We start from the raw sequence: 21218 nt of genomic DNA on the forward strand, positions 1-21218 counted from the left end.
GGGTAGGAGAACTTAGTTTCAGTAACAACTGACTCAGGGGACTCATTTCTGGGTTCAGCTCTTGGGTCTGGAGGGCTTTAAAATGAAGGGTGTCTGGGGAACTAGATTTGAGGTGATTTAGAAAGTTTAGTGCTCGTTTTTGGATGTTTATTATCAGTGGGTATCTGCCTAGTTTGGCTCTACATGCATTTGTTGGTGTTTTCCTTTGGGTGCGAAGAATGCTTCGGCAAAATTCTGCATGTAGGGCTTCTATTGTGTGTTTTTCCCATTTAGTGTAGCTATGGTGATTGAGTGGGCCCCATACTTCACTACCATACAGCACAATGGGCAGGATTATACTATCAAATATTTTGAGCCAGATTTTGATTGGAATTTGGATGTTGTAGAATTTTCTTTTTATTGCATATAGGGCTCTTCGGGCTTTTTCTTTTAGTGCATTCACTGCTATGTTGAAGCTCCCTGATGCTGTAATGGTTAGACCAAGGTAAGTGTAGCTCATAGTGTGTCCTATGATGGTATCACTGAGAGTAAACTGGTATTTGTTTTCCTGACATCTGGGCCTTTTTTGAAAAATCATGATGTTGGTTTTCTTTAGATTTACTGCCAGGGCCCAATTTTGGCAGTATTTGTCGAGTAGGTCTAAATGTTGCTGTAATCCCTGTTCTGTGGGAGACAGCAGAACCAGGTCATCCGCATAGAACAGGGACCTCACTTCCCCATCCAGGAGACAGAGACCCGGTGACTCGCTTTGCTCCAGCTTGTCTGCTAACTCATTTATGTATATGTTGAACAGGGTCGGACTCAAGTTGCAACCCTGCCGGACGCCTCTTCTCTGGGTGAAGAAACCGGTGCGTTTGTCTCCAATTTTGACACCGCATTTATTTTTCAGATACATCGATTTAATAAGGTCATAGACTTTGCCCCCTATTCCACACTGAAGAAGTTTGTAATAGAGCCCTTCATGCCAAATAGAGTCAAAAGCTTTCTTGAAGTCAATGAAACAAGCGAATATTTTCCCATTTTTTGTTTGGTGTATATGTTTTCCAATGAAAGTGTGAAGGGTATAGATATGGTCGGTGGTGCGGTGTTTTGGAAGAAAGCCTATTTGATTTTTTCTAAGGATATTATGTTTATTAAGAAAATCCAGTAATCTGCTATTTAGAATACTGCAGAATAACTTCCCTAGACAACTGTTGACACAGATGCCACAGTAGTTGTTTGGGCCTGATTTGTTTCCACTTTTATATATGGGAGAGATGAGTCCTTGGCACCAGATATCTGGAAAACAGCCCGAACGTAATATGATGTTGAATAACTTGAGTACAGCACCCTGCATCTCCATAGTGCTGAACTTGAGCATTTCATTTTTGATGTTGTCTGGACCACAGGCTTTCTTTAGGTGGAGAGATTTTGTTTTTGTGGCCAGTTCTTTCCAAGTGATTGGGGAGTCCAGAGGGTTTTGGTTGTCTTTAATTGTTACTTCTAATGTGTGGAGTTTTTCTGTGACATGATGTTGACTTGAGTTTGATTCGTTTACTGGGATGTCTTTGTAGAGGTTTTCAAAATGTGTTCTCCAGATGTCACCATCTTGGATTGGTAATGCTTGTAATTGAGTTGTACTCAGGTTATTCCACATATCCCAGAATTGATTATGATTAATGGAGTTTTCAATTTCTTCAAGTCTTTTGTGGGTATAGTTTTGTGTTTTGTTCCTAATGGTGTGTTTATATCTTTTGAGGGTCTCATTGTATCTAATACGCAGGTCTGGGTTGTTTGGTTGGCGATGCTTTTGGTTTGATATTTTTCTCAGGTCTTTTCTGGCATTTTTGCATTCGTGATCAAACCATTTCTCATTTTTTTGTCTTTTGTAACGTTTCCTCTTCTGTTTCACAAGGTCGGCTTTTACAGCTGCCTCATGGAAGATCCTATTTATATCGTCTATGGCCATGTTTACACCATCTCTGGTGATCTCATATAGATTTTCTTTAAATTTTGATATTTTACTTGTGAGATCAGGTGAATTTAGTGCTGTGATGAATTTATCTCCACTGTCTGGGGCCCATCTGTATGTCTGGTTTAGTTTATGGAGCTTACTGGGTTCCTTTTTTGTGTCTGTAGTTTGGGCAGAAAGTTTAAGGTACACATTTATTTGGTTATGGTCTGAGGGGGGATTGCTGCCTGACAGTGAATGCGTTGATATCGCAGGGGTCCATGTCAGTGATCGTATAATCCACCGCACTAGACCCAAGAGTTGAGGAATATGTGAGTCTCCCTAAGGAGTCCCCTCTGAACCTACCGTTAACTATGTACAGGCCTAAGGCTCGGCAGAGTTGCACTACCTCCCTGCCGCTTTTATTTATTTCACAGTCAAGGTTGTTCCGATTTGTGATGGCTGGTGTGACATATAAAGGGGTGTGGCCAAACACATGGTTGTTGGCCTGTGGGTCTATGAAGTCAGGTTCACATCCGGTCCTTGCGTTTAGATCCCCACATAGTAGCACCTTTCCTTTGGCCTGGAAATGGCTGATTTCCATGTGGAGAGTATCAAATAACTCCTCTTCAAAATATGGCGATTCTATTGGGGGTATGTAGATCGCACATAAGTAGACATCTTTTTTTGCTATTCCTATGTTTTTATCTAATTTTAGCCATACATGTGATTTCCCCTGTTTTACCGGTGAGATGTGTTTGTCCAGTTCTCCTTTATACCACACCAAGATTCCCCCGGAGGTTCTGCCCTTGTGTACCTTAGTGTTCTTTACTGAGGGCACAATGATTTCATGGTACATTGGAGGACAGTGGGTGGGCACGTCCTTTTGACACCATGTTTCTGTTAACACAATTATATCAATGTCTTTTATAGATTTTAGGAATTCTGCCTCTCTCTGTCTCTGTCTCTCTCTCTCTCCCCGGGTGTTTCTGTTGTTGAGAGGCTGATTGTTCAGTGAGAAGTTTTTTCTGCAATTGAGGGCAGCAAACTTTGAGACACAATAATCCCGGAGCAGGCTGGGAGATGGGTCCTGGGAATCAGACTCCGGAGAGACCTGGGAGTAAAAGCTCAGTGAAATATTCCGACATCCAAACATGGCCACGCAGACACGTTGATGGTGTGGAGCAGACAGATAGAGTACTTAAACCCGACAGCACGAATAGCCCAAACATTGCGCTTCAGTTAAAGCACATTCAGAACCAGTCACATCACCAGCAATCTGAACTCAGCGGGAAATAGGGAAAAATCAGCAGCAACTCTCCGCGGAGCAAGTTTCACAGAAGAGTAAGTGACCCCGCACCAGGAGTGGACAGTGAACCAATTTCAACAAACAGCTGATTTCTCATAAATCGACAAACAAAAACAGACAAGGCGATCGGAGGAGAGAACAGGCAAACATAAAACACCAGCCCGAAACAATCTTCAGTGAAATACTGATTCTCTCCTGTACTATAGTCTATTATATTGATTCTCTCCTGTGCTATAGTCTATTATATTGATCCTCTCCTGTACTATAGTCTATTATATTGATTCTCTCCTGTACTATAGTCTATTATATTGATTCTCTCTCCTGTACTATAGTCTATTATATTGATTCTCTCCTGTACTATAGTCTATTATATTGATTCTCTCCTGTACTATAGTCTATTATATTGATTCTCTCCTGTACTATAGTCTATTATATTGATTCTCTCCTGTACTATAGTCTATTATATTGATTCTCTCCTGTACTATAGTCTATTATATTGATTCTCTCTCCTGTACTATGGTCGATTATATTGATTCTCTCCTGTGCTATAGTCTATTATATTGATTCTCTCCTGTACTATAGTCTATTATATTGATTCTCTCTCCTGTACTATAGTCTATTATATTGATTCTCTCCTGTACTATAGTCTGTTATATTGATTCTCTCTCCTGTACTATAGTCTATTATATTGATTCTCTCCTGTACTATCGTCTATTATATTGATTCTCTCTCCTGTACTATAGTCTATTATATTGATTCTCTCTCCTGTACTATGGTCGATTATATTGATTCTCTCCTGTGCTATAGTCTATTATATTGATTCTCTCCTGTACTATAGTCTATTATATTGATTCTCTCTCCTGTACTATAGTCTATTATATTGATTCTCTCCTGTACTATAGTCTATTATATTGATTCTCTCTCCTGTACTATGGTCGATTATATTGATTCTCTCCTGTACTATAGTCTATTATATTGATTCTCTCCTGTACTATAGTCTATTATATTGATTCTCTCCTGTGCTATAGTCTATTATATTGATTCTCTCTCCTGTACTATAGTCTATTATATTGATTCTCTCCTGTACTATAGTCTATTATATTGATTCTCTCCTGTGCTATAGTCTATTATATTGATTCTCTCTCCTGTACTATGGTCGATTATATTGATTCTCTCCTGTACTATAGTCTATTATATTGATTCTCTCCTGTACTATAGTCTATTATATTGATTCTCTCCTGTACTATAGTCTATTATATTGATTCTCTCCTGTGCTATAGTCTATTATATTGATTCTCTCTCCTGTACTATAGTCTATTATATTGATTCTCTCTCCTGTGCTATAGTCTATTATATTGATTCTCTCCTGTACTATAGTCTATTATATTGATTCTCTCCTGTACTATAGTCTATTATATTGATTCTCTCTCCTGTGCTATACTGTATTGTATTGATTCTCTTTCCTGTGCTATAGTCTGCTGTAGCGGGGACTGTTGGTAAATCAGGCTTGATCTTATTGAATGGCGGAGCAGGCTCGAGGGGCCGATTGGCCTACTCCTGCTCCTATTTCTTATGTTATGTTCTTATACAAGCGCCTTAGAGTTTATCTTTAATTGGTGATCGTGAATTAAGATTCAAGATTCAAGATTCAAGATTCAAGATTCAAGATTCAAGATTCAAGATTCAAGATTCAAGATTCAAGATTCTTTTATTGCCATATGTAAGTAGTACAATGGAATGCTTACTCCCCACTCACTCCCACAATACAAGCATATAATATAAAAGCAAAAAAATAAAAACAAGTATAAAAAAAACAATAAGCAAAAATATAGCAATAACAATCCAAGTTGCAGGATATGATGAATAGTATAAAAATGCCTCAATTACCACTGGAAATAATAGTAATGTAATATGATAAATATATGGTAATATAATATATATATTTACACAAACATATAACTATAATATATGGGGCAGTGCGACTAGCAGTTCAGTAGGCGCACTGCCTGTGGATAGAAACTATTCTTAAACCTGCTGGTCCTGGTTCGGATGCTGCGGTACCGACGTCCGGATCGCAGGAGGGAGAACAGTTTGTGCCCAGGGTGATTGGGGTCCTGGATGATGGAGCGGGCCTTGTTCCGGCACCTGGTCTGGAAGATCTCCTCGATGGACGGAAGTGCGCACCCGATGATCTTTTCTGCCATATTCACAACTCTCTGGATGGTTTTCTTGTTCTGTGCAGTGGTGTTACCATACCACACATTGACACCACTCGTCAGGACACTCTCTATGGTGCCGCGGTAAAAGTTCACAAGCCACTGTGTGCTTATGCCGCATTTCCTCAGGCACCGTAGAGGGTAAAGGCGCTGGTGTGCCGCCTTCAGCATAGCCTCAGTATTATGGTTCCAGGCCAGGTCATCGGAGATCTGCAGTCCCAGGAATCGGAAGCAACTGACGACTTCCACCGGTGTCCCGTCTATGCTGATGGGGCGATGGTTCCCTCGGTGGCTTCTGAAGTCCACGATGAGCTCCTTAGTTTTGCCAATGTTCAGGGCAAGGTTGTTGTCATTGCACCATCTCATCAGCTGGACTATCTCATCTCTGTACTCCGTCTCGTCATCGTTGCTTATCGGGCCAATTACTGTGGTGTCGTCAGCAAACTTGATAATCCGGTTATTGCTGTGTATGGCTGTACAGTCATGTGTAAACAGAGTACAGCCAAGGACTGAGGCAGCAGCCTTGTGGCACTCCGGTGTTGAGAACCAGAGTGGATGAGGTGTTGTTCCCTATTTTCACCACTTGAGGCATACCAGTCAGGAAATCCAGAATCCAATTGCAGATGGGAGTGCCCAGGCCTAGGTCCCTCAACTTCAGGACCAGCTTAATTTAAATTAATTAAAGGGTAAGTCATGTCAGGACAGCCCAGCCCCGTGTTATGCTCCTCTTGCTCTATGTGGGAATTCAGGGACGCTGCCTGTGTCCCTGATGACCATGTGTGCCAGAAATGCATCCAGCTGCAGTTACTAGCAGACTGCATTGCGGCGCTGGTGCTGTGGATGGATGGGCTTTGGAGCATTCACGATGCTGAGAGGGTCGTGGATAACACGTTTAGTGAGTTGGTCACACCACAAGTAAGGGCTGCACAGGCAGAAGGGAAATGGGTGACCATCAGGCAGAGCAGTAGAGGCAAGCAGGTAGTGCAGGGGACCCCTGTGGCCATCCCCCTCTCAAACAGGTATACCGATTTGGATACTGTTGAGGGGGATGACTTACCAGAGGAAGGCAGCAGCAGCCAACTTCCTGGCACCAGGGGTGCTTCTGCTGCTCAGGAAGGGAGGAAAAAGAGTGGGAGAGCAATAGTGGTAGGGGATTCTATCATAAGGGGAACAGATAGGCGTTTCTGTGGCCATAGATGTGACTCCAGGATGGTTTGTTGCCTCCTTGATGCCAGGGTCAAGGATGTCACTGAACGGCTGCAGGGCATTCTGAAGGGGGAGGGTGAACAGTCAGAGGTCGTGGTTCACATTGGGACCAATGACATGGGTAGGAAGAGGGATGAGGTCCTGCAGCAAGAATTTAGGGAGCTAGGTAGCAGATTAAAGAGCAGGACCTCAAAGGTTGTAATCTCTGGATTACTCCCGGTGCCACGTGCTAGTGAGTATAGGAATAGGAGGATAGAGCAGATGAATGCGTGGCTAAAGAGTTGGTGCAGGAGGGAGGGCTTTCGTTTCCTGGATCACTGGGCCTGCTTCTGGGGAATGTGGGACTTGTACAAGTCGGACGGGTTGCACCTGAACCAGAACGGGACAAATATCCTTGCGGGGAAGTTTGCTAGCACTGTTCGGGGGGGTTTAAACTAAAATGGCAGGGGTTGGGAACATGAGTAGGGAGACAGAGGAAAGGGAAACGGGGATAAAAGCAAAAGATAGGAAGGAGAAAAACAAAAGTGGCGGTCAGAGAAATCAACGGTTTAAATCAAACGTGGCCACAGTAAATAATAATTCTAATAGGTCTGAGAGCGTTTAAAAAAAACAAGCCTGAAGGCTTTGTGTCTTAATGCGAGGAGCATTTGTAATAAGGTGGATGAATTGGCTGCGCAACTAGAGGTAAACGAATATGATTTGGTTGGGATTACGGAAACGTGGTTCAAGGATGGCCAAGACTGGGAACTCAACATCCAACGGTATTCGATATTCAGGAAAGATAGGCAAAAAGGAAAGGGAGGTGGGGTAGCATTACTGGTTAAATAAGGGATTAATGCAATTGTAATGAAGGATATTAGCTCTGATGATGTGGAATCTGTATGGGTAGAATTGAGAAATACTAAGGGGAAAAAAACATTAGTGGGTGTGGTATATAGACCTCCCAACAGTAAGGTGGAGGTTGGGGATGGCATTAAAAGGGAAATTAAAGAAGCGTGCAATAAGGGCACAGTAGTCATCATGGGTGACTTTAATCTACATATAGATTGGGCCAACCAAATTAGTAACAATACTGTGGAGGAGGAATTCCTGGAGTGTTTACGGGATGGTTTCCTGGACCAATATGTCGAGGAACCAACCAGAGATCAGGCCATCTTAGACTGGGTATTATGTAACGAGAAAGGATTAATTAGCAATCTTGTTGTACGAGGCCCCTTGGGTCGGAGCGATCATAATATGATCGAATTCTTCATTAAGATGGAGAATGAAGTAGTTGACTCAGACAAGGGTCCTCAATTTAAATAAAGGAAAGTACGATGGTCTGAGGAGCGAGTTGGGTAGGATTGATTGGGGAATGGCACTCAAAGGGTTGACGGTGGATAGGCAATGGCAAACATTCAAAGACCGAATGGATGAGTTACAGAATTTGTTCATCCCAGTTTGGCATAAAAATAAAACAAAAAAGATGACTCAACCGTGGCTAACAAGGGAAATTAGGGATAGCATAAGATCCAAGGAGACGACATATAAATTGGCCAGAAAAAGCAATAATCCTGAGGATTGGGAGCAGTTTAGGAGTCAACAAAGGAGGACAAAGGGATTAATTAAGAAAGGGAAAATAGAATATGAGAGTAAGCTATCAGGGAACATAAAAACTGACTGTAAAAGCTTTTATAGATATGTGAAGAGAAAAAGATTGGTGAAGTCAAGCGTAGGTCCCTTGCAGTCAGAATCAGGGGAATTTATAATGGGAAACAAAGAAATGGCAGACCAACTGTGGTAAACCACTGTTATTGTTTTCACTGTCGTTCACTACTGTTATCGTTATTGCACATTGTTACCTCTTGCTACTCACTGTGTACCAATGCATGCCTCAGCTGGCTCCGCCTACATGACCTGGTATAAAGGTGGCTGCCCGGCAACCCACTTCCTTCTTGGAACCAGTCGTCCACGAGAGGCATGCTCTGTTCTTTAGTTAATAAAAACCTTTTCATTACTTTCCTAATTCATCGCCTTTTATGGAGTAATTGATAAGCGTATCAATTTTATTAACTAAAAGTCAAATGTCCGGAACTGAGCAGCAACAACAGCAGGCGTTGCTGCGAGCCCTCAGACCAGCATGCCTGGACCTCGACCCCCAAGCGGCGGGTTCATCTACCAATTTCGAACACTGACTGAGCTGCTTTGAATCCTTCCTAGAAGCCTCCGCCGTGACATCGGAGGAGAACAAATTAAAAGTTCTGACCGCCCAGGTGAGCCCTCAAGTATATACACTCATCCGGGACGCTACTACGTACACGGCGGCTCTCGACCTGCTAAAAGGGCAATACACGCGCCCAGTGAATACGATTTACGCCAGACACCTCCTGGGATCCCGCAGGCAGCAACCGGGGGAATCGGTAGATGCATTTTTACGGGCGTTACAGACACTCTGCAGGGACTGCGACTGTAAGGCGGTAACGACTGCGGTGCACGTGGAGGGACTTATCTGTGATGCCTTCGTTAAGGGCTTCCAGTCCAACTACTCCCGGCAGAGACTGCTCGAAAGCAAGGAGCTCGACCTGAAGACAGCCATAGCCCTCGCGCTATCGCTAGATGCGGCCCACCGAAACCTCGAAGCATACGCACGTAACGGGGCCGCGCCATGGTCATCGCGACCTTGGGACATGGGACCACCATCCCCGGTACCAACTACTGCAGCGATGTCCCGAAAGCAACTGGGACCGCCGCCCCCGGTACCAACTACTGCAACGGCGTCCCGTAACCAGGCCCAAAAATGCTATTTCTGTGGCCAGTTAAAACACCCTAGAGCGCGCTGCCCGGTGAAGACCGCTACCTGCTCTGGCTGCGGGAAGAAAGGCCATTACGCCAATGCCTGCAGAGGGAAACCCGCGAACGCCAGCAGCGCCGCGTGTGAACCGTGGGGGCAGCCATCTTCTCCGCCATTTTGTGCACCTCCGACCGCGTGGGGATCAGAATCATGGCCGCCACCATTTGCCCGCCGCACTCAACCGCCAATCTGTCTCCGGACTCGACCACCGTCTCGTCGGACGACCATATCAGCTCACTCAGCCATACACTGGCCTCCGTTACGCTGGATCAAGCCCTCCCTCATCATCTGTCCAGGTCCATGATGGACATTACGGTAAACGGTCGCGCCACTACTTGCCTGTTTGACAGCGGGAGCACGGAGAGTTTTATTCACCCCGACACGGTGCGTAGCCACTCCCTCACGGTCCTGCCAACGCACCATCGGATTTCTATGGCGTCCAAGTCCCATTCAATGGACGTCGGCGGCTACTGTGTGGTGACCCTTTCGGTTAGGGGCACTGAATATAAAAATTTTAAACTTCTTGTCCTGCCCCGTCTTTGCGCTGCCGTTCTGCTAGGGTTGGATTTTCAGTGCCACCTCAAAAGTGGCACATTGGCATACGGTGGACCCCTTCCCCCACTCACAGTCTGCAACCAACAGCTTTTAAATCGCCCGCCGCGCACCACTTGCAGCCTTTCCACACTCAAAGTCCCCCCCCCTCCCTTGTTCGCTAACCTCACCCACGACTGTAAACCCATCGCTACCAAGAGCAGGCGGTACAGCGCCGGGGACAGAGCTTTTATTAGCGCTGAGGTGGAGCGACTTCTGAAGGAGGGCATTATCGAAGGGAGCACCAGCCCATGGCGAGCCCAGGTTGTAGTCGTTAAGACCGCCGATGAACGCCGCCTGGTCATCGACTACAGCCAAACCATAAACCGGTACACCCAGCTGGACGCATACCCCCTTCCCCGCCTATCTGATATGGTCAACCAGATCGCGCAATACAGGGTATTCTCCACCATTGACCTTAAGTCAGCATACCACCAACTCCCTATCCGCCATGAGGACCGCCAGTATATTGCCTTCGAGGCAAACGGCCGCCTCTACCACTTCCTTAGGGTCCCCTTCGGCGTCACCAATGGGGTTTCGGTCTTCCAAAGGGAGATGGACCGGATGGTTGACCAGAACGCGCTGCAGGCCACCTTTCCCTATCTGGATAACGTCACCATCTGCGGCCACGACCAGCAGGACCATGACGTTAATCTAGCGAAATTCCTCCGTACGGCCCAGCGGCTGAATCTAACATACAATAAAGAGAAATGTATGTTTCGCACCAAGCACCTTGCCATCCTCGGCTGCGTAGTGGAGAACGGAGTCATCGGGCCCGACCCCGACAGAATGCGCCCCCTTATGGAGCTCCCCCTCCCCCACTGCCTAAAAGCACTGAAGAGATGCCTGGGGTTTTTCTCTTACTATGCTCAGTGGGTGCCCAACTATGCGGACAAAGCCAGACCCCTCATCAAGTCCACCTCCTTCCCCCTGACATCAGAGGCGGGTGCTGCCTTTACTCTTATCAAGAGTGATATTGCGAAGGCCACAATGCACGCAGTGGATGAGTCCATCCCTTTCCAAGTGGAGAGCGATGCATCCGACTTCGCCCTAGCTGCAACCCTTAACCAGGCGGGGAGACCCGTAGCCTTTTTCTCAAGGACCCTCCAAGGCCCCGAGATTCGACACTCCTCTGTCGAAAAGGAGGCCCAGGCTATTGTGGAAGCGGTGCGACACTGGAGGCATTACCTGGCCGGAAAACGATTTACCCTTCTCACTGACCAGCGTTCAGTTGCTTTTATGTTCAATAATAAGCAGAGGGGCAAAATCAAGAACGACAAGATCTTGAGGTGGAGAATTGAGCTCTCCACCTACAATTACGATATCTTGTACCGGCCCGGGAAACTCAATGAGCCCCCAGATGCCCTATCACGAGGTACATGCGCCAACGCGCAAGTTGATAGACTGCGGACCCTCCACAACGACCTCTGCCACCCCGGGGTCACCAGATTCTGCCACTTCATTAAGTCCCGCAACCTGCCCTACTCCATCGAGGAGGTCAGGACTATGACCAGGAACTGCCAAATCTGTGCCGAATGCAAACCACATTTTTATAGGCCAGACAGAGCAAGCCTGATCAAGGCCACTCGCCCCTTCGAGTGCTTGAGCATCGACTTTAAGGGCCCCCTCCCTTCCTCTGACCGCAACGTGTACTTCCTCAACATTGTTGATGAGTACTCCCGTTTCCCATTTGCCATCCCTTGCCCAGACATGACCAGTACCACGGTCATCAAATGTCTGAATGGCCTCTTCGCCTTGTTCGGGTTCCCTAGCTATACACATAGCGACCGGGGCTCATCTTTCATGAGCGACGAACTTCGTCAGTACCTGCTCGCGAGAGGTATTGCTACGAGCAGGACCACCAGCTACAACCCCCGGGGGAACGGCCAGGTGGAAAGAGAGAATGCGACGGTTTGGAAGGCCGTCCTCTTAGCCTTAAAATCTAAGGGCCTTCCGACCTCTCGCTGGCAGGAGGCCCTCCCTGCGGCGCTCCACTCCATCCGGTCACTGCTTTGTACTGCCACTAATGCCACCCCTCATGAGCAAATGTTCGTTTTCCCCAGGAAGTCCACATCGGGAACCTCGCTACTGACATGGCTGACTTCTCATTGGCTCGTCCTACTGCGGAGGCACGTGAGGACCCATAAAATGGACCCCCTGGTCGAGAGGGTGAACCTCCTACACGCCAACCCCCAGTATGCTTACGTGGCATACCCAGACGGGCGGGAGGACACGGTCTCCATACGAGACCTCGCACCCTCGGGCGCCCCTGAATCACCACCATTATTATCCACCACTTCTCCCAACCCAACCCCTGTAGACAGCATGCCGGAGCCCCAGGACCCTTCGTCGACCACTCAGACACCAGACTCGACGTTGGATACTGCACCACCGCCGCCGCTGCTACGACGATCAGGACGGCATACAAGGCCTCCTGATAGACTTACCTACACGAACTTTTAGTACACTTCACCCCGCCGGACTCAATTTTAAACAAGGGGTGAATGTGGTAAACCACTGTTATTGTTTTCACTGTCGTTCACTACTGTTATCGTTATTGCACATTGTTACCTCTTGCTACTCACTGTGTACCAATGCATGCCTCAGCTGGCTCCGCCTACATGACCTGGTATAAAGGTGGCTGCCCGGCAACCCACTTCCTTCTTGGAACCAGTTGTCCACGAGAGGCATGCTCTGTTCTTTAGTTAATAAAAACCTTTTCATTACTTTCCTAATTCATCGCCTTTTATGGAGTAATTGATAAGCGTATCACCAACTAAATTCATACTTTGGTTCTGTCTTCACAAAGGAGGACACAAATAACCTCCCAGAGATGCCGGGGAACATAGAGTCTGATGAAAGGGTGGAACTGAATGAAATCAGTATTTGTAGGGAAATGGTGTTAGGAAAATTGATGGGACTGAAGGCCGATAAATCCCCAGGGCCTGATAATCTACATCCCAGGGTACTTAAGGAAGTGGCCCTAGAAATAGTAGATGCATTGCTGGTCATCTTCCAGAACTCGATAGACTCTGGAACAGTACCCATGGATTGGAGGGTAGCTAATGTTACCCCACTATTCAAAAAAGGTGGTAGAGAAAAAGCGGGGAATTATAGACCGGTAAGCCTGACATCGGTAGTGGGGAAAAAGCTAGAGTTTATTATAAATGATGTAATAGCAGAGCACTTGGAAAGCAGTGACAGGATCGGACAAAGTCAACATGGATTTACAAAAGGTAAATCATGCTTGACTAATCTACTGGAATTTTTTGAGGATGTAACTGGTAAAATAGATGAGGGAGAACCAGTGGATGTGGTGTATTTGGACTTTCAGAAGGCTTTCGATAAGGTCCCACATAAGAGATTAGCGTGCAAAATTAAGGCACATGGGATTGGGGGCAAGGTATTGACTTGGATAGAGAACTGGTTGGCGGACAGAAAGCAAAGAGTTGGAATAAACGGGTCGTTTTCCGAGTGGCAGGCAGTGACTAGTGGGGTACCGCAAGGATCGGTCCTAGGACCCCAGCTGTTCACAATATATATTAATGATCTGGACGAGGGAATTGGATGTAATATCTCCAAATTTGCAAACAACACAAAGCTGGGTGGGAGGGTAAGCTGTGAGGAGGATGTCGTGAAACTCCAGTACGATTTGGACAGGTTGGGTGATTGGGCAGAAATATGACAAATGCACTATAATGTGGATAAATGTGAGGTTATCCACTTTGGTGGCAGAAACAGGAAGGCAGATTATTATTTGAATGGCAATAGATTGGGAGAAGGGGAAGTGCAAAGAGACCTGGGTGTTCTTGTGCACCAGTCGCTGAAGGTAAGCATGCAGGTGCAGCAGGCGGTTAAGAAGCCAAATGGTATGTTGGCCTTCGTAGCAAGAGGGTTCGAGTACAGGAACAAGGATGTCTTGCTACAGTTGTACAGGGCCTTGGTGAGACCGCACCTTGAGTATTGTGTGCAGTTTTGGTCGCCTTACCTGAGGAAGGACGTTCTTGCCATGGAAGGAGTGCAGCGAAGATTCACCAGGCTGATACCTGGGATGGCAGGAATGACGTATGAGGAGAGATTGTGTCGATTGGGCTTATACTCACTGGAGTTTAGAAGATTGAGAGGGGATCTCATCGAAACCTATAAAATTCTGTCAGGCCTGGACAGACTAGATGCAGGAAGGATGTTTCTGATGGCCGGGGAGTCCAGAACCAGGGGTCATAGTCTAAGGATAAGGGGTAAGCCATTTAGGGCTGAAATGAGTTGGAATTACTTCACCCAGAGAGTGGTGAACCTGTGGAATTCTCTGCCACAGAGGGCGGTGGAGGCCAGTTCATTAAATATATTCAAGAAAGAGTTGGATATATTTCTTAAGGCTAAAGGGATCAAGGGATATGGGGAGAAGGCAGGGACAGGGTACTGAATTTGGATGATCAGCCATGATCTCATTGAATGGCGGAGCAGGCTCGAAGGGCCGAATGGCCTACTCCTGCTCCTATCTTCTATGTTTCTATGTTTCTATGTTTCTATGTCTATTGTATTGATTCTCTCTCCTGTACTATAGTCTATTACTGTATATTGATTATCCCTCCTGCACTATAGTCTATTATATTGATTGTCTCCTGTACTATAGTCTATTATATTGATTCTCTCCTGTGCTATAGTCTATTATATTGATACTCTCTTGTACTATAGTCTATTATATTGATTCTCTCCTGTACTATAGTCAGTGGATAGACAATGGCAAGCATTCAAAGATAGAATGGAAGAATTCCAGAACATGTTTATACCGGTTTGGCATAAAAATAAACCTAAAAAGGTGACTCAACCGTGGATAACGAGGGAAATTAGGGACAGCATAAAATAAAAAAAAAGGGCATATCAACTGGCAAAAAAAGCACCAGACCGGAAGGTTGGGGGCAGTACAGGATACAGCAAAAGAGGACAAAGGGATTAATCAGGAAGGGGAAAATAGAATACGAAAGTAAACTTGCAGCAAACATAAAGACAGACTGCAAAAGCTTTTATCGGTATATCAGGAGGAAAAGACTGGTAAAATCCCAAGTTGGTCCCTTGCAGTCCGATTCGGGAGAATATATAATGGAGAATAAGGAAATGGCAGACCAATTAAACTCATACTTTGGTTCTGTATTCACAAAGGAGGACACAAATAACCTCCCAGGAATATCGACAAACATAGGGACTAATGAGAGGGAGGAGCTGACAGAAATTAGTATCTCTAGGGATATGGTGTTGGGTAAGTTGAGGGGACTGAAGGCCGACAAATCCCCGGGGCCTGATAAACTACATCCTAGGGTACTTAAGGAGGTGGCCCTGGAGATAGCAGATGCTCTAAGGATCATCTTCCGGAACTCCATTGACTCGGGAACAGTACCCGTGGATTGGAGGGTAGCTAATGTTACCCCAATATTTAAAAAGGGGGGTAGAGAGAAAGCAGGGAATTATAGACCAGTAAGCCTTACATCGGTTGTGGGCAAAATGCTAGAGTCCATTATTAAGGATAAAATAGCGGAGCACTTGACAAATGGGGAAAGGATCGGACAGAGTCAACATGGATTTACAAAGGGTAAATCGTGTTTGACTAATCTGCTGGAATTTTTTGAGGAAGTAACTGGTAAAATAGATGGGGGAGAGCCAGTGGATGTGGTGTACCTTGACTTCCAGAAAGCCTTCGATAAGGTTCCACACAAAAGATTATCATGCAAAATTAAGGCTCATGGGATTGGGGGCAAAGTATTAACGTGGATAGAGAACTGGCTGGCGGATAGAAAACAGAGAGTTGGAATAAACGGCTCGTTTTCGGAGTGGCAGGCAGTGACCAGCGGGGTGCCGCAAGGATCTGTCCTGGGACCCCAGCTGTTCACAATATATATAAATGATCTGGATCAGGGAATTGGATGCAATATTTCCAAATTCGCTGACGACACTAAACTAGGAGGAGGGGTGGGCTCTGATGAGGATGTCAGGAGGCTACAGTGCGATTTGGACAGGTTGGGGGAATGGGCGGATACGTGGCAGATGCACTATAATGTGGATAAATGCGAGGTTATCCACTTTGGGGGTAAAAACAGGAGGGTGGATTATTATCTAAATGGCAATAGATTGGGAGATGGGGAAGTGCAGAGGGACCTGGGTGTTCTTGTGCACCAGTCACTGAAGGAGAGCATGCAGGTGCAACAGGCGATTAAGAAGGCAAATGGTATGTTGGCCTTCATATCAAGGGGGTTCGAGTATAGGAATAGGGATACCTTACTACAGCTGTACAAGGTGCTGGTGAGACCGCATCTGGAGTATTGTGTACAGTTTTGGTCGCCCCATCTGCGGAAGGATGTTCTTGCCATGGAAAGAGTGCAGCGGCGATTCACCAGGCTGATACCTGGAATGGCGGGAATGACCTACGAGGAGAGATTGAATAGTTTGGGCTTGTACTCACTGGAGTTTAGAAGATTGAGAGGGGATCTCATCGAAACATATAAAATTATGGCAGGCCTGGACAGGCTGAATTCAGAGAGAATGTTTCCAATGGCAGGGGAGCACAGAACCAGGGGCCACAGTCTAAAAATAGCGGGCAAATCATTTAAAACAGAGATGAGGAAGAATTTCTTCACTCAAAGAGTGGTGAGCCTGTGGAATTCCCTGCCACAGAGGGCTGTGAAGGCTAATTCAATAAATATTTTCAAGAGAGAATTGGATATATTTCTGAAGGCTAAGGGGATTAAGGGTTACGGAGAAAAGGCGGGGACGGGGTACTGAACTGGTAAGATCAGCTATGATCTCAGACGAAGATCAGCCATGATCTCATTGAATGGCGGAGCAGGCTCGAAGGGCCGAATGGCCTACTCCTGTTCCTATCTCTATGTTTCTATGTTTCTATTATATTGATTCTCTCCTGTGCTATAGTCTATTATATTGATTGTCTCCTGTACTATGGTCTATTATATTGATACTCTCTTGTACTATAGTCTATTATATTGATTCTCTCCTGTACTATAGTCTATTATATTGATACTCTCTTGTACTATAGTCTATTATATTGATTCTCTCCTGTACTATAGTCTATTATATTGATACTCTCTTGTATTATAGTCTATTATATTGATTCTCTCCTGTACTATAGTCTATTATATTGATTCTCTCTTGTACTATAGTCTATTATATTGATTCTCTCCTGTACTATAGTCTATTATATTGATTCTCTCTCCTGTACTATAGTCTATTATATTGATTCTCTCCTGTACTATAGTCTATTATATTGATTCTCTCCTGTACTATAGTCTATTATATTGATTCTCTCCTGTTCTATAGTCTATTATATTGATTCTCTCCTGTACTATAGTCTGTTATATTGATTCTCTCCTGTACTATAGTCTATTATATTGATTCTCTCTTGTACTATAGTCTATTATATTGATTCTCTCCTGTACTATAGTCTATTATATTGATTCTCTCTCCTGTACTATAGTCTATTATATTGATTCTCTCCTGTACTATAGTCTATTATATTGATTCTCTCCTGTACTATAGTCTATTATATTGATTCTCTCCTGTTCTATAGTCTATTATATTGATTCTCTCCTGTACTATAGTCTGTTATATTGATTCTCTCCTGTACTATAGTCTGTTATATTGATTCTCTCCTGTACTATAGTCTATTATATTGATTCTCTCCTGTACTATAGTCTGTTATATTGATTCTCTCCTGTACTATAGTCTGTTATATTGATTCTCTCCTGTACTATAGTCTATTATATTGATTCTCTCCTGTACTATAGTCTATTATATTGATTCTCTCCTGTACTATAGTCTGTTATATTGATTCTCTCCTGTACTATAGTCTGTTATATTGATTCTCTCCTGTACTATAGTCTATTATATTGATTCTCTCCTGTACTATAGTCTGTTATATTGATTCTCTCCTGTACTATAGTCTGTTATATTGATTCTCTCCTGTACTATAGTCTATTATATTGATTCTCTCCTGTACTATAGTCTATTATATTGATTCTCTCTCCTGTACTATAGTCTATTATATTGATACTCTCTTGTACTATAGTCTATTATATTGATTCTCTCTCATAAGAACATAAGAACATAAGAAGTAGGAGCAGGAGTAGGCCATACGGCCCCTTGGGCCTGCTCAGCCATTCAATAGGATCATGGCTGTAGTGTATGTAACCGTTCCACCTTTAAGAGAACTATTTTAAGGGTTGCACTACTTTATCTTGGCTGCTGTATACTGTAATACCGGTGGTGACCACACCGGTCTATAAGTGCTGTGTAATGATTTATTGGGCAGTTCAGCCCTGCCCTTCGACTAGTAAAGACCTGTTAAATTTACTCTTGTGATCTGTGTAGTAATTCTCATTATAACACACAGACTTAACAGTGGCGACGAGTCCGATCTTACCCTGCGGCAGAGATACATCCAAGGCAGTTTAACGGGCGTCGAGAAGAGGCATCCGCCCTCATCATTCTGCTAAGAAAAGACTCGTGTCTGCAGAGCAAAGGAAGAATTCTGACACGAAGCCTTCCATTAGCAACAGGCAGTGATCATCCCTTCTATCACGGTGGTGGGTAAGCCGATCAGCGACGAGCAGCAAGTCGGCCACGTTGGCTGTGAAGTAGGGGAGGGAAAAACGGAGGATATAAGGGCGGAGAACTCGACCACGGCCGGGGAAAAGAGCCGGACAGAAGTCGGGGCCAGAGGTGCTGAGACTGGGGCAGCGTAAGGCGTGGGAGCCGCGGTGAATGCAAACGCAGCCGGTGTAAAAGACCGGGCTGCAAGCGGGCTGGGAGACGCAACAGCGTCGAGAGAGAGCTCGACCGCGACCGGTGAAAAAGGCCGGGCAGCTACCGAGGCCGCGAGGCGCAGCGACCGGGACAGCGTAAGGCGCGGGAGAAAAAAAAAAAAAAAAAAAAAACCGCGGAGAACTCAGCCGCAGCCGGGGGAAAGGACCGGACTGCAAGAGGGGCTGGGAGGCACAATTTGAGAACAACTGGGGAGGGCGAACGCAGCAATACGGCAATCACCATTACAGCCAGCGGGGGAGAAAGGCAAACACGGGAAGCCGCCATTTTCGTAGGTGGGGGAAGAAGACAAGCGCGGGAAACCGCCATTGTGTAAAAGAAAAAAAAAAAAATTCTTTTTGTTTCTCAGGAAGATTGCGAGGATGCCTAAGCGTGGTAACATCAACGATTTCGATCCCGATGTTGAAGATTGGGCCACGTATGTAGAACGCATCGAGATTTATCGTAAGGCAAATAAAATATCAAATAACGATAAAGCACTAACCTCACTAAACTCAATGGGTGCGAAGACATACGGGCTATTGAAGCATCTTCTATCACCAGCTAAACCGGCGGATCAGACTTTCGCTAATATTGTTGCTGTCCTGAGAAATCATTTGAACCCCACACCGCTGATGTTAGCGGAACGATTTAAATTTTATGCGAGAACGCAACGGAAAGAGGAAAGCAACGCGGAGTATTTAATTGAACTGCGTAAGCTAGCGAAATACTGTCAGTTTGGGGAAAGACTGACAGAGGCACTGAGAGACAAATTCGTGTGTGGATTGTCGAAAGAAGGAACACAAAAGCGGTTGCTTGAAGAGAATGATCTTACACTTGATAAGGCTGTCACTATTGCAGCATCGCACAAAGCCGCAGCAAGAGGCACTGCGGAAATGCAGCTGAAGGCAGCGGTACTCAGCGTAGATCAAATGGCTTTGGGTACAACGAAATGTTATCGTTGTGGAAAGACAACACACGATCAGAACCAATGCTGGTTTAAAAACCAGGAATGTAGAAAATGTGGCAAGCTTGGTCACATAGCTGAAGTATGCCGGTCAGGAAAGAAGACCAGCAACAAAAAGTCACCGCAGGAAAAGTGCAGAAAGGTACATAAGGTGGCTGAGAAGAGTTCGGATGAACAGAATTCGGATTCAGACTCCAACAGCAAGGAACTGGGTAGTCTGAGAATTCACAATGTGAGTAAGGAAGCTGACTGACAAACTATCTGGGTCACACTGCAGATAGCAGGAGTCCAAGTGAAGATGGAATTGGACACCGGATCGGCGTTGACGGTCATGAATAAGCAAGATTATAAAAGGTTATTCACACATATTCCCCTACGGGATATGGAGATAGTATTGCAGACATACACGGGGCAAAGAGTATACCCCATCGGAAAGATAAAAGTCAAGGTGGTACACAAGGGCAAAGAACACCAAGGAATGGACATATATGTACTACCTGAGGGAGGTCCACCACTTCTGGGACGGGAGTGGATCAGGAAAATAAATATGGACTGGCACTCCCTAAAAGCAATAACGGTAGATTCCGGAAAAAAAGATGTTAAACCTGAACGATTGTCCAGAATATTGGATGAGGGCATATGCAGCAGTGACAGTGACAAAGCAGAGAGTGAGAACTCGGTGAAGACAATCAGCTCAGACTCTGGAACTGATGATGGTAAGACCAGCCCATGTGCAAAAGACAAGTCTAAAATGGACTTGCAGACTAATGATGGAAAAACGAAGGAGAACAAAGTATCAGAACAGAATTCCACTGAACAACAACAACATAGTTTGACAGAGAATTCTGAGTCTGTCCAGTCTACAGACATGCACATTTCTGAGGAACACCGGGCTCGAACTCAACTCAATTTCAAACTACAACAGCAATTAGAACAAATGATTCGCCGTTTTGAGCAAGAGATGAGTGCAAAGAAAAAGTTCTTTGACACAGAGTTGGAGAATCTGGGAAGACAGCAGAAGCGGCTGATTGAGAAAATGGATCAGGAACACACAAACCGTCTGCGCGATGAGGCCAAACGAATCAAAGCTGAGCAAGAGAGGAAATATGTCAAATTCATCGATCAGTTGAAAGCTAAGAAGAAAGAGCACCCTTTTGTGAGCAGTGTCAGCAGTAATAAGCCACTCAGGGAATTGGTGGCAGAGGCAAAAGCTGAAGTGATGGAGGAAATAGAAGACAATAGAGAAGAAGCAGAAGATGATGACTCATCTGAACCATTATCACCCCTACCAGGTCACGCACGTGGTCCCTCCGAACTGAGCCAAATCAGTCTGGAAGTAGAAAAACTTCCCAAGGTACTCG

This window comes from Somniosus microcephalus, chromosome 7 (genome assembly GCF_052327205.1).
Source record: "Somniosus microcephalus isolate GS21.2 chromosome 7, FLI_Smic_1.0, whole genome shotgun sequence".
Taxonomy (NCBI): Eukaryota; Metazoa; Chordata; class Chondrichthyes; order Squaliformes; family Somniosidae; genus Somniosus; species Somniosus microcephalus.